The following is a 10,264-nucleotide window of genomic DNA, read 5'->3' on the forward strand; positions in this document are numbered from 1 at the left end:
AGCAGCCAGTTGCTGCTGGTAGGTTCCAGAGGCTGCTGCTCCTCCTGTAAGAAGACATTCATCATCCCTGTCCTTGATGTTCATTGCTAGTATGACTGAGAAATACCTTTTACTAGCCAGAATGGAAAAGAAATGAATGCTGAAAGGAACCACTCTCAGCTCTTTTTAAGAAGAGAGGCTAAGATCCTTTTGCAGCACAGGTTTTGCCACAGTTCTGCAGGGTCTGTCAGTCTTTAGACTATAATCCTGCTTCTCAGGATTTTATCTCTGCAGTAAAAGTGTGGGGGACTTAGTGCAAAATTAAAAGCTGAATATTGCCTCCTGTGCATGAGCTAGCAAGGAAAGAGAAAAGAAAGAAAAAAAAAAAAATCACTGTTGGTGCAGAGGAAGGAGCTGGAGGTTTATCTCGGGGTGTGATGCTGCTTGGCTTAATGGTCTTTGTAAGTGATGGAACATCTCCAGCTCTTTCTTTGGGATGTGAATTGATGTTTTTAACAGAGCAACAGAGTTGCAGTCCTGGTACGTGTACCTGCACTTCCCAAAACTTCAATAGGTCCTATAGGCTCAGGCTTTCTGCCTGCTCTGGTGGTGTAGCTCTGTGTAGCTTCAAGCTAGTGGCTGGGATTGAAGTGGAGGAAGAGCTTTAACAGCTGCCCAGGACATGGTGTGGTCCTGGGTCAGAGGATGAAGCAGCTGTGTGGTCGGAGCTGCTGCTCTCCTGGTGCTGCTGAGGGGTGTGAAATGAGCCTCAGGAGCCAGAGTGGGTTTTTTCTGACAAATGCCAGGACCAAAAATCAAATGTCTCATCCAGGTAAATGGCCCTGTGGAGGGAACCAGCTGTGGGGATTAGGCTGTGCAAAACTGCTGCTGGTGCTGTCTGGTGCCTTAGGGTTTGAACTGTTGAATTTGAGTGGGGCTGGTGGTAAATCCACTGCTGCTTGGTTGCCCTGGCTGGTTTTTAAGCTCAGTGTTCTGAGAAACTGGGTGTGGGGTGGCTGCAGAGCTGTGCTGGGGGACGAGAGAGATCCTGGTGCTTTCACCCCATCGTGTCCCTCCCTCCTGTCCCTTGTCCAAGCTATTTGGAAGCAGGAGCCTCGTGGGTGAACATGGATCTGGTCTGATGGATGGCCAACATGGACCACAGCTTTCCTAGAAAGCAAAAATAAAGATTCATCTCCATTTCCCCTCACTTGAGGTGGACTAAGTTGCTGAATCTGGCAAGCCCCCGGGAAGGGAGGTGTGCTGGGGGTAACATGGCATTGCAATGGGGTCTGCAGCATCACTTGGTGCTGGGTGGCATCCCAGGACTGGTCCCTGCAGCCACTGTCCCAGCGCTGGCACTTCAAGACTGGGTCCAGGAGTCTGAGACACAGTGGTTAACTGCGGAGCATCCAGAGTTATTTCCTGTAAATAAGTTCTTTTGCTTTCCTCAAAGGTCTTATTTTCCATTTGGTGTGCGATGAAGCATTGCTTGCTGCTTTGTGGATAATCCTTTCTATATTCCTGATTTATGTATGTGCTGGTGCGATGCACAAAGTAGCATCTGTACTATATACACTGTGGGAACAACCCAAAATTGCTCTGAAACTCGACTGGCTTACAATTATATTGGATTCTATTAAATTAAAACACATAGCACATATATTACACAATAAACCACAGCTATTTCATGGATCAAATTAAGTTTTATTTGGGCAAATTACAACCTTTCTTACAGTTGGGCCTTTGTGAAACCATTCCTTTTTAATAAAAGCAGGCATTTTTGGCAAATGCTCTTAAAGTGTGCATTCCCAATAATTGCATATACTGTTGCTATTCTTTCTGGGATATATGTGGCTAATTATCTTCTCCTATTTAGGATAGGTTCAAATGAGTGGTATCTTCCCTTTCCTCCTCCCCCACACCTCCCTTCTGCTGGAATTTCTTATTGCTTTCCATTTTTATTAGCTTGGCTATGGAAGTTGGCAGGGAAAAAAAAAAATCTTCTCGTTAAAAGCAGGAGTGCCTTTCCCGGAATTTCTTGGGGAAATGTGACTCTTGCAGCTGCCCTCCGGCCCTGGCTTGGGGGGATGCAGGGTTTGGGGGATGAAGCTGAAAACAAACCTCTGAGAAGTGAGGTGAAACCTGGGGTGTGCATGAGGGAAGTCTGGGAGGGGGCTGTAAAAATGCATCCCACTTGTGTAGGCTCCTTATTAAGTATTTTGTTTTTGCTACAGCGTTTTCCTGCACAGGGACAGGAAGGGGCATGTGAGATAGCATGCCAGACCCTGTGAAATGTCTTTTGTGATTGCTCATCCTCACACAGGTTTTGCTAAAATCAAATACATGGTTCAAAAACTGTGGGGATGGACAGACAAGGTGGTTTTCTCCCATGTTTCCTTAGGAAACTGGGTTAAAAAATAAACCCCATCAGCTATGCTCTAGTTTTGAGAAGTGCTCCTCTGCTGTTTTTCCTGCCTCTTGCTTTCCACTTGCTGTCGGACCAGGCTTAGAGCTACCGATATTTTTCTGGGCATAATTTTTCCCACAGTATTTTCAGCCTGGACCAGGAAACAGAGGAAATGTCCTAAGTGCATTCTTCCTTGGGTAACATCAGTGTGATTTCTAGACCCCCGAGACAGAGATAAACAGCAGAGCAGCATCCAAGCTTCCCAATTCCTGAACACACAGCGCAAGACCTGCACGTTTTAGGCTTTTATTTCTTGACACAGCAGCACCTCTGGGTGTGGGAAGGGTGCTCAGCCCCTTAGCTGGGTGGGACAGGGATGATGGAGCTGTCACTGTAGAAGTCCTAGCGCATTCCATAAAACTTCAAAGCTTTTTGTCAGTTTTCCAAATCCTTCTGGGCACTATTGTCAGAAGATCAAGAACTGTTATTTAGCCTCCCAAATCACATCTGGATGCTGTTTATGGGATTGTGTTTGGCATGATCGCATCTGTGGGAAGGGGTTAGTGCTGGCAGTGGGAATTGGTCTCAGGGATGCCAGACTGTCTGCTGCCAGGGCCCATGGACCGGTGGCATCTCCTTCTCTCAGCCTGTGGTCCTGATAAAGGATCCTCAGAGCTAGTGGTTTCCCTATTGCTTTACAACTGCTGCCAAGTGTTTGCTCAGAGGTTCCTCATCTGCGTGTTGGTGCTTCCCAGCTCCTTCCCTCCACAACTCCCTGGTGTGGGACAGCCCTGGGGGTGGAGGCAACCTCAGCAACCTCAGCACCCTCCAGCTGCCAATTTGAGTTGGGTGGCAAGCAGATGGCCCTGTGGCATATGTGATGGGACTGTCTGGGTGCTCCACAGTTCCTGTGGGGAAAGAGGAATTGGGATTATTCTGTCCATATAAAAGACTCCCAGAAATGTCTTTATTGATTTATTTTTTTCAAATAATAAATTGAAAGCATCTCTGACCTGTTGCCTGCTTCCCAGCATGGCCAGGGTGGGGTTGGCAATGGCTGCTGCTGTGTAATATGTGATAGTGGTGCAGGAGACATTGGCACTTCCTCAGTCCCCAATGCCTCTGCACTGGGGACCCACGGTGGGGCAGGAACCAAATGAAATGGCCACAAAACATTTTTTGATGTCCTGCCTGTGTGACCGCAGTGAGGATTGTGTGGCTGTGTCACTCAGTTGCAGTGGCAGGAGGTTGCAGCCTGGCTCTGTCCCCAGAGCATGCCCTCCAGCCTGGCATCACAGGGAAGAGCATGTGCAATGGGAGAGAAAGGGAAGAGTCCCCATAGCATCCCTTGCAGCCTGGTGGTGGGTTTTGGAGCGAGAAGGTTCTGCACCTTGTCCCTGGTTGTCTCTTCTATCCAACACCCATGCCTTCTGTCATCTTCCAGCTTGGGTTGTATTTTTTCAGTTGGATGATGCTCTCTGTCTCAGCACTGGTCTGAGTCAGGTCGTGGTGCCATGCAGTGGGATGGCATTTGGGGCAGGAGGCTTTACGGGCAGGTGGTACAAACTGCTCTGAGGAGCTAACAGAAACCCTGACTGCAGTTAAACACCACCATCTGAAGGGCTTTGTGCAGAGCATGCGCTGTGCCTCTTCCCGTGGCAGCAGGGATGTCTGACATGCCGCTGTGTTCACTTTTGGGATGCAGAATTGAAACCACAACCCATTTCTGGGGAAGATGTATGATGAGCATGAAGTGCCTTCTCCTGGAGGATGCCGGGGGGGGGGTGTGAGAAGAAAACCCCCACTAGTCTCTGGAAATTGCTTTCCTTCCTCTTCTCCTTCCAAAATAGCATAATTAACAGAAATAAGCTTTGCAATGCTGTTAATTTTGAAGGTCTCGTATGCCAAGCTTGAACATGCAGAGCTCAACTGAGCAGGCGCTGAGCGCTGGGAATGGTTAATTATTACCCAAATGGTGTCTGAGTTAGTCTGAAAGGATTGAAGAATTATGAAACTGTAACAAGGGAGGCCTGTTCTTGGCAAATGCTTATGTGATTCAAATGCTGGGGAATTCAGCATGTTTTTCTTCTGAGGACTTTAAGCCAGCCGATGGTCCAGATCGCATGGTGGGGACTGAGTGGGGACCATCAGTCCAGGGGAGCTGATGCTGTAACAGCTTCTGCAGTTCTTCTGTCACAGCAGTGGTTTAAAAATAGCTTTGATGAGTCAATAATTAACCCATTGTTACTTCTTAAAACTCCTAAGCATGTGAATTTCTGGATATGATGGCTTGGTGCTGGATCTGTAGGAGAAGCTCTCTCTATGATGTGTTTGGCACTGCGGCAGCTGGGACCTCGCAGTGGCCCTTCTCTCTGCTCACATCTGCAGAGGTCTTTGTATACTCTTTGGGCTCACATACGGACAGTGGTCATAGGGAAGGGGGTTGTGTTCCTATGGCAGAGCTGTTCTTTGGCCCTGGAAGACCAAGAGAAGTTAAAACACATTAGAGGTTTTGGCAGAAGTTTCTTGGGTTTTCTGCTGAATATCTGAATTCTACAGAATCTTCCTTTCTCTCATCTTCAGACCACGTGGTCCATGTCCAGTCTCTTGGATCTTGACCTGTCTGTGCCTCCCTGGAAAAACAGAAGTCATGGAGCCTCAAGAGCTTCTATTCCACCCCTCCAGACACCATGGTCCATGCATGTGTGGTTGGGGTTCAGTCTCTTTCAAGCAGGATTTCAGTCCCAAGTCTCATGGCAAAGGTGGTAGAAGTGACATATCAATGGAAAAGAAGTCATATCAATGGAAAGCAGTCTATAACACTGGTCTCTAAATGTGATTTGTCTTGAACAGTTTCATTTGAACAGCCCCTGTTTTGGACTGCTGTGGTCTCTTTGTCTTGAGCTTGGTTCGCTTTTCTCCAGTTCAAATCTTTGAAGTATCATAAATAGATAAAGCTGGAAACTGAAGCATATGAATGTTTAGAAATCCTTTGGTGACCCATGTCCTGATGCTCTTCTTCAAGCTGCCCCACAGAGCCCAGGGCTCCCCCAGTCCTGACTGTGCTGTGGAGTGGAGGAGGCTCCCTGCAAAGTGACACTCTTTGGGAGTTGAGCCCTTGGCATGGGAAACTTTAAAAAGCTTTTTTCCTCCTACAGATGTTTTTCTTCAGTTCTAGTGAAACAAGTTAAGCATGTGGGAATGCCTTCAGTGCTCTAACCTTTAGGGGTTTGATGCCTTTCTTTCTAAAATATGTCTCGTGCTGCTTTTCCTGTGCTCATCTGGTTTTTTAGCTGCTTTACTTGTAGCTTTTCAAGGAACAGTTGTGTGTTAGATGATAAATACGGCTGTTCTGCTTTGCTCAAAATGTCTCCCACCAGGAAAGTCCCTGCTGAGTTGTCTTTCTGCTGCATGCAGTGAACTGCAGATTCCCCTCTGGTCATTGCTTCTGGTATTTCACAAGGGCTAATCCTCCCTCCTCCTCCAGTTGGTTGTGTGTTTGCAGAGTAATCCCCTATAGGACCTACGCTCTGCTCCAGAAAGTGGCTGGAAGGAACCTTTGACATGGCAGATCCAATGTCCTTATAAAACTCTGCTGCTTCCTTGTGGGTCTGTGTAGTCCCAGTGACAGACTGCTTGGGTGCCTGGTTGGAGCCTCTTGGACAAGCCAAAGAACGAGTTGCGTGGAAAAACACAGCTTTGACATCTGGACTCTTGCCTCCATGGGTTATGATACTTGGCAAGGGGTAGTAGGAGGGGGTTCAGCTGCCCAAGACATTGCTGTAGTTCATTGGCAAGGCTTTCCTTCTCTTTAGATTGGAGGCGAACACTGTGAACTGATAAAGTTGAAGGCATGGGTTAGAGCAGGAGACAAGTCCACCTGTATCTTCTGGGATCAGTGGTGTTGGGAGCAGGATGTCTGGCTGAGGTGCAGCTTGCTGTGTCACCTGTCGCTAGACTCTGACACGTACATGGCGATGAGCTAATGAGTTGGATCAACAAGCTGTTAGCACCACCAAAACAGGATCTGGAGGGTTTCATGTGTGAACTGGAGGACGAACTCTTAAAGAAGCATCCAAATTACTTCTCCAGAGAAAGGATGCCCAGAATGCTCTTATGAACCACGACCTCCTTTTTCCTGTAGCACTGCAGTTCTTGTCTGTCCTTCCTGCTCTAAAAAGCATGAAGAAACTAAGTCAGAACCTGAATGGTTTGAAGAATTCTCAGCTTTGGAGTTTTCACCTACAGCTTAGTCCAAAAGGCTGCAGTCTTGCAAATTGTTCCAGTTCCATCAGATCAGAATTTTCTGATAAAGTATTCTCAAGTTTTTTAAGAATTCCTGGGATTTTCTTTTAGTTCAGCTGATTGTTTTAGTGTTCTCTGCTTTTTGCTGTTTCATCCCCTTGTGTCTCTGGGGAGAGATCTGTGCATAGTTAGTTGCCACTTGTAGTTTCTCCTGTCTTGCATGTGAAGTAATTGCAAATGGCAAGAAGCAGGATAACAGATAGCAAAATGGAGATTCCACTTCTAGTGGACTCTGTGTTTAATAAAATGAGTATATTTGTTTCTATTATGGGCAGCCAGTGCCTACTAACCTTACTTTAGAAGTAACTTTTTCCAGCTTTATGCTGTGGCATACTCCTTGTGTCCAGGTCCTTCACTCAGTGCAAGACACTGCTGGAGCTGGGCTCTGCTCCTTTGGGGCTGGGCAGTGTCCTCCTCTGCACCTGGGGTTTGGGGATTGAGGTGTTATATCCTTGCATGGGTTCTGTCTCCCCACACTCACCCACAGTATTATGGGCACAAAGTGCAAAGGCCCCACTGGTGTCCTGTATATAAACCTCCAGCAGCTTCTGTAGGGAGAATTTCTCTGCAGGTCCATGGGAAAATGATGGGAGACCTTTTTCTTCCTCTCTGCTTCCCAGTTTTATCAGTCCCTGAAATCTGACACATCACCCACCTGGGTCAAACCTGTGCTGGGTTCAGTAGGCAGTCCTTAAATAAGCAGGACTTATGCTGCTGTTGGTATAAGTAACCTATTAAATTGCAGTGCATGTGTGGTAATGTGGGCAGGAAGCCTCTCAACATCTGAGGTGATTTCAAGTGTGTGGTGTCCTGATAGGAACTGACCTCAGTATTACTTGTCCTTTAAAAACTTGATAGCCATGCCCTTGAATTCTTGCATTAGTAAACATCTCACAAAAATGTGTATTTGAGCTGGTATCAAGCAAGATGAAAGGGGCTGTGCAATGATATTGGGGTTGGCCAAGATGGTTGTGACTTTTTACTCTGAAACTAGGCAAACTGAGATGAAATTTCCAGGTTTTTGATATCGGCTTAGCATTCATAAACTTCAGTTGTTAAATGTAAAAGAAAGCTGAGGTAATTTTTTAATGTGATGTTGTGAAACATTTCCTTCAAGACAAGTGGTGGTGTGTGGTGGGGCGGGTGGGAGGTCAGAGCTCCTCCTTGAGTAAGACTTGGGCAATCTTCCCTCTTGCCACTCCCCCCCCCCCCCCCAAAAAAAAAAAAAAACCACTTCTGTGTGTCTGAGCTGATTAAGTACAATGTGCCAGAGAAAGGGAAACAAAGTAAAGGCTCATAAAGCCTCTGGACATCACCTCTTGGAGCAGTGGTCCTTGAGTCAACAGAAAACATCTGTAAAACAGTCCTCCATGTGGGCAGGAAAATGGTACAGGGGAATGTAGCAGATGAATTTATGAAGCTCAGCCTACCTTTTACATGGTTGTGAATGATAACTACTGGAGCAATGCTGAACAAGATGTTCCCTTGTTTTAAAAACATCTCTGGGATTATTGTTTTGAGACGAGCTGGGAAATGTTCTGTTCCCTCCTTTTCTAGACCTGCTGTTGGTAATGTACCCCTCAGGTGGATTGAGGAGAGGGAAGGACACAGAGGCTGATATTTATTTAAAGCTCTGTATGGTGCTGCAAGACATCATGTGTACACAAGTTCACTGCACCACAGGCCCCATGGTCAGGTGTGGGTTTGGGCTGCAGTTTGGATGGACTTGGGTTGTTACCGATCCACTGCTGCTTTGCTGTGCAGCCTCATGTTGCTCCATCCTGACTCGTCCCCAGGCTGGGCTGATGTCCCCACATGTGGTGGGGGGGTGACACCACCAAACTGGGAAGCACCAGGGCACCCAAGGAGGGCCCTGAGCTCACCATGGAGTTGTACCACTGTTGAGGGACTGGGTGAACCCAAGGTGCTCTGTGATCCTGCTGTCCCTTTGTGGCATTGCTCTTCCGCCATGGAGGATGTTTCTGAGCACTGGGAAGCTCTTCCGGGAAGGCTGGTGGTGCTGAGCCCCCTCCCTGCCTGGCCCCAACATCCACCCTGGCTGAGCAATGCAGGTCCAAGGTCAGCATCCCCCTTCAGGGCTGTGGCTGGGTGTTTCCACTCCTAAGAAGACACTTGTGCCGAAGCAAGCAGAAAAATAAGGCAGTAAAGCAGAATTGCTGCTTGAGTTGCTTTTCTCATTAAAAAGAGAGGGAGGAAGAAACATCAAAATCAATCCCCTGCCCCCACAAATCCTGCCCTTGTCTTGGAGTACTAAAAACATCCTGGGGCTGAGACCATGCTTATGCTCCTGAATGTTGAAGGAGGATTTCTGCCAAGACACTGACCCCTTGTGGATTTCACAAATGTCTTTGCATCTCTTTCTCTTCAAAAGGCAAAAAAACCCCAAATCCTCTTTCAGACTTTCACTTGGTCCCTTGCAATCCAGATCTATCAGAAGATTTATTCTTAAACAGGGGCTTCAGGGTGATTTATGAAATTACAGCTGAGCCGTATTGTGTTCTGGTTACAAATTGCAAAGATATTCCATGGGACGTAAGCTCCAATGAGCATGGGATATATTACACTACGGGGAAAAGGGGAGCTTAAAACCAGCTGGCCGACTGTAACAACTACAGCCACTTCTCTTTGATGAGAAGATGATATACATCTGGGTTTAATACAATACATGATGGACTGACACTGGGTTTTGGAATATCTTATACAAACTGGATAATTTTTGCTTGTTTTTTTTCCCAGACCTGTTGTACCACTTTATTCAAAGTTATATTCCTTTTTTCTGTTGTTTCTTCATGTGTTAGTGACTCCTTGTTCAACTTTATAAAGTACTGGGGATAGCTTCTCACTGCTTTCCAGAAGAAGGGTTTCTCTGCACTCTGAGTGCACACAGTGAGTGCTAGGGCTTGAGAAAGGCGATGCTGCAGTACCATATGTGGAATCACTGAGCTAAATTGGCTACCTATAAATATAACCCAGATGTTAATAGGAAAAAGGAAACTGGAACACATTATCAGGAAGGATGTGTCTTCTTTGGAGTAAATCCCTCCCATGGAGACCCCTCCTCTAGCTGTTAATGACTGCACTTCTCCAGGAGAAGTCATCTGTGAGCCCTGTTGTGGGGGGTGTGATATATATTAAGACACCTCTTACAACCTTCCGGTCAGTAGGGAGTCCCGGTGAGCCAGATGCTATGGGTTGTAAAGCTGTGTTGTTGCTCTGAAGATGAACCTATGCTGGTTGACAGCATCTGGTCTAAAATCTTCTGCCACCCACAAAGGCATGTACTGGTCAGGTCTTGGTAGCCCATGAGTGGAAGGAATTGGTGAGATTCCTTTCAAGTGTTTTGATCCAAGAGAACAGCAAGGTTTCTGCATGAGAATCTCGTATTTTGGCTTGTTAGTAAGTCGTGGCATTTTTATGTAATTCTCTTGATTGGGTAACAGATCATTTAGCACTGATTTTGTTCCCTGGCCTGGTTGAGTGTAGCTCTTAGATCTGACTTCTGTTGTGAATATTTAATGGCAAGTCCAGAATTTCTTACCTTTTTGGTTT

This window comes from Aquila chrysaetos, chromosome 5 (assembly GCF_900496995.4).
Source record: "Aquila chrysaetos chrysaetos chromosome 5, bAquChr1.4, whole genome shotgun sequence".
Lineage (NCBI taxonomy): Eukaryota > Metazoa > Chordata > Aves > Accipitriformes > Accipitridae > Aquila > Aquila chrysaetos.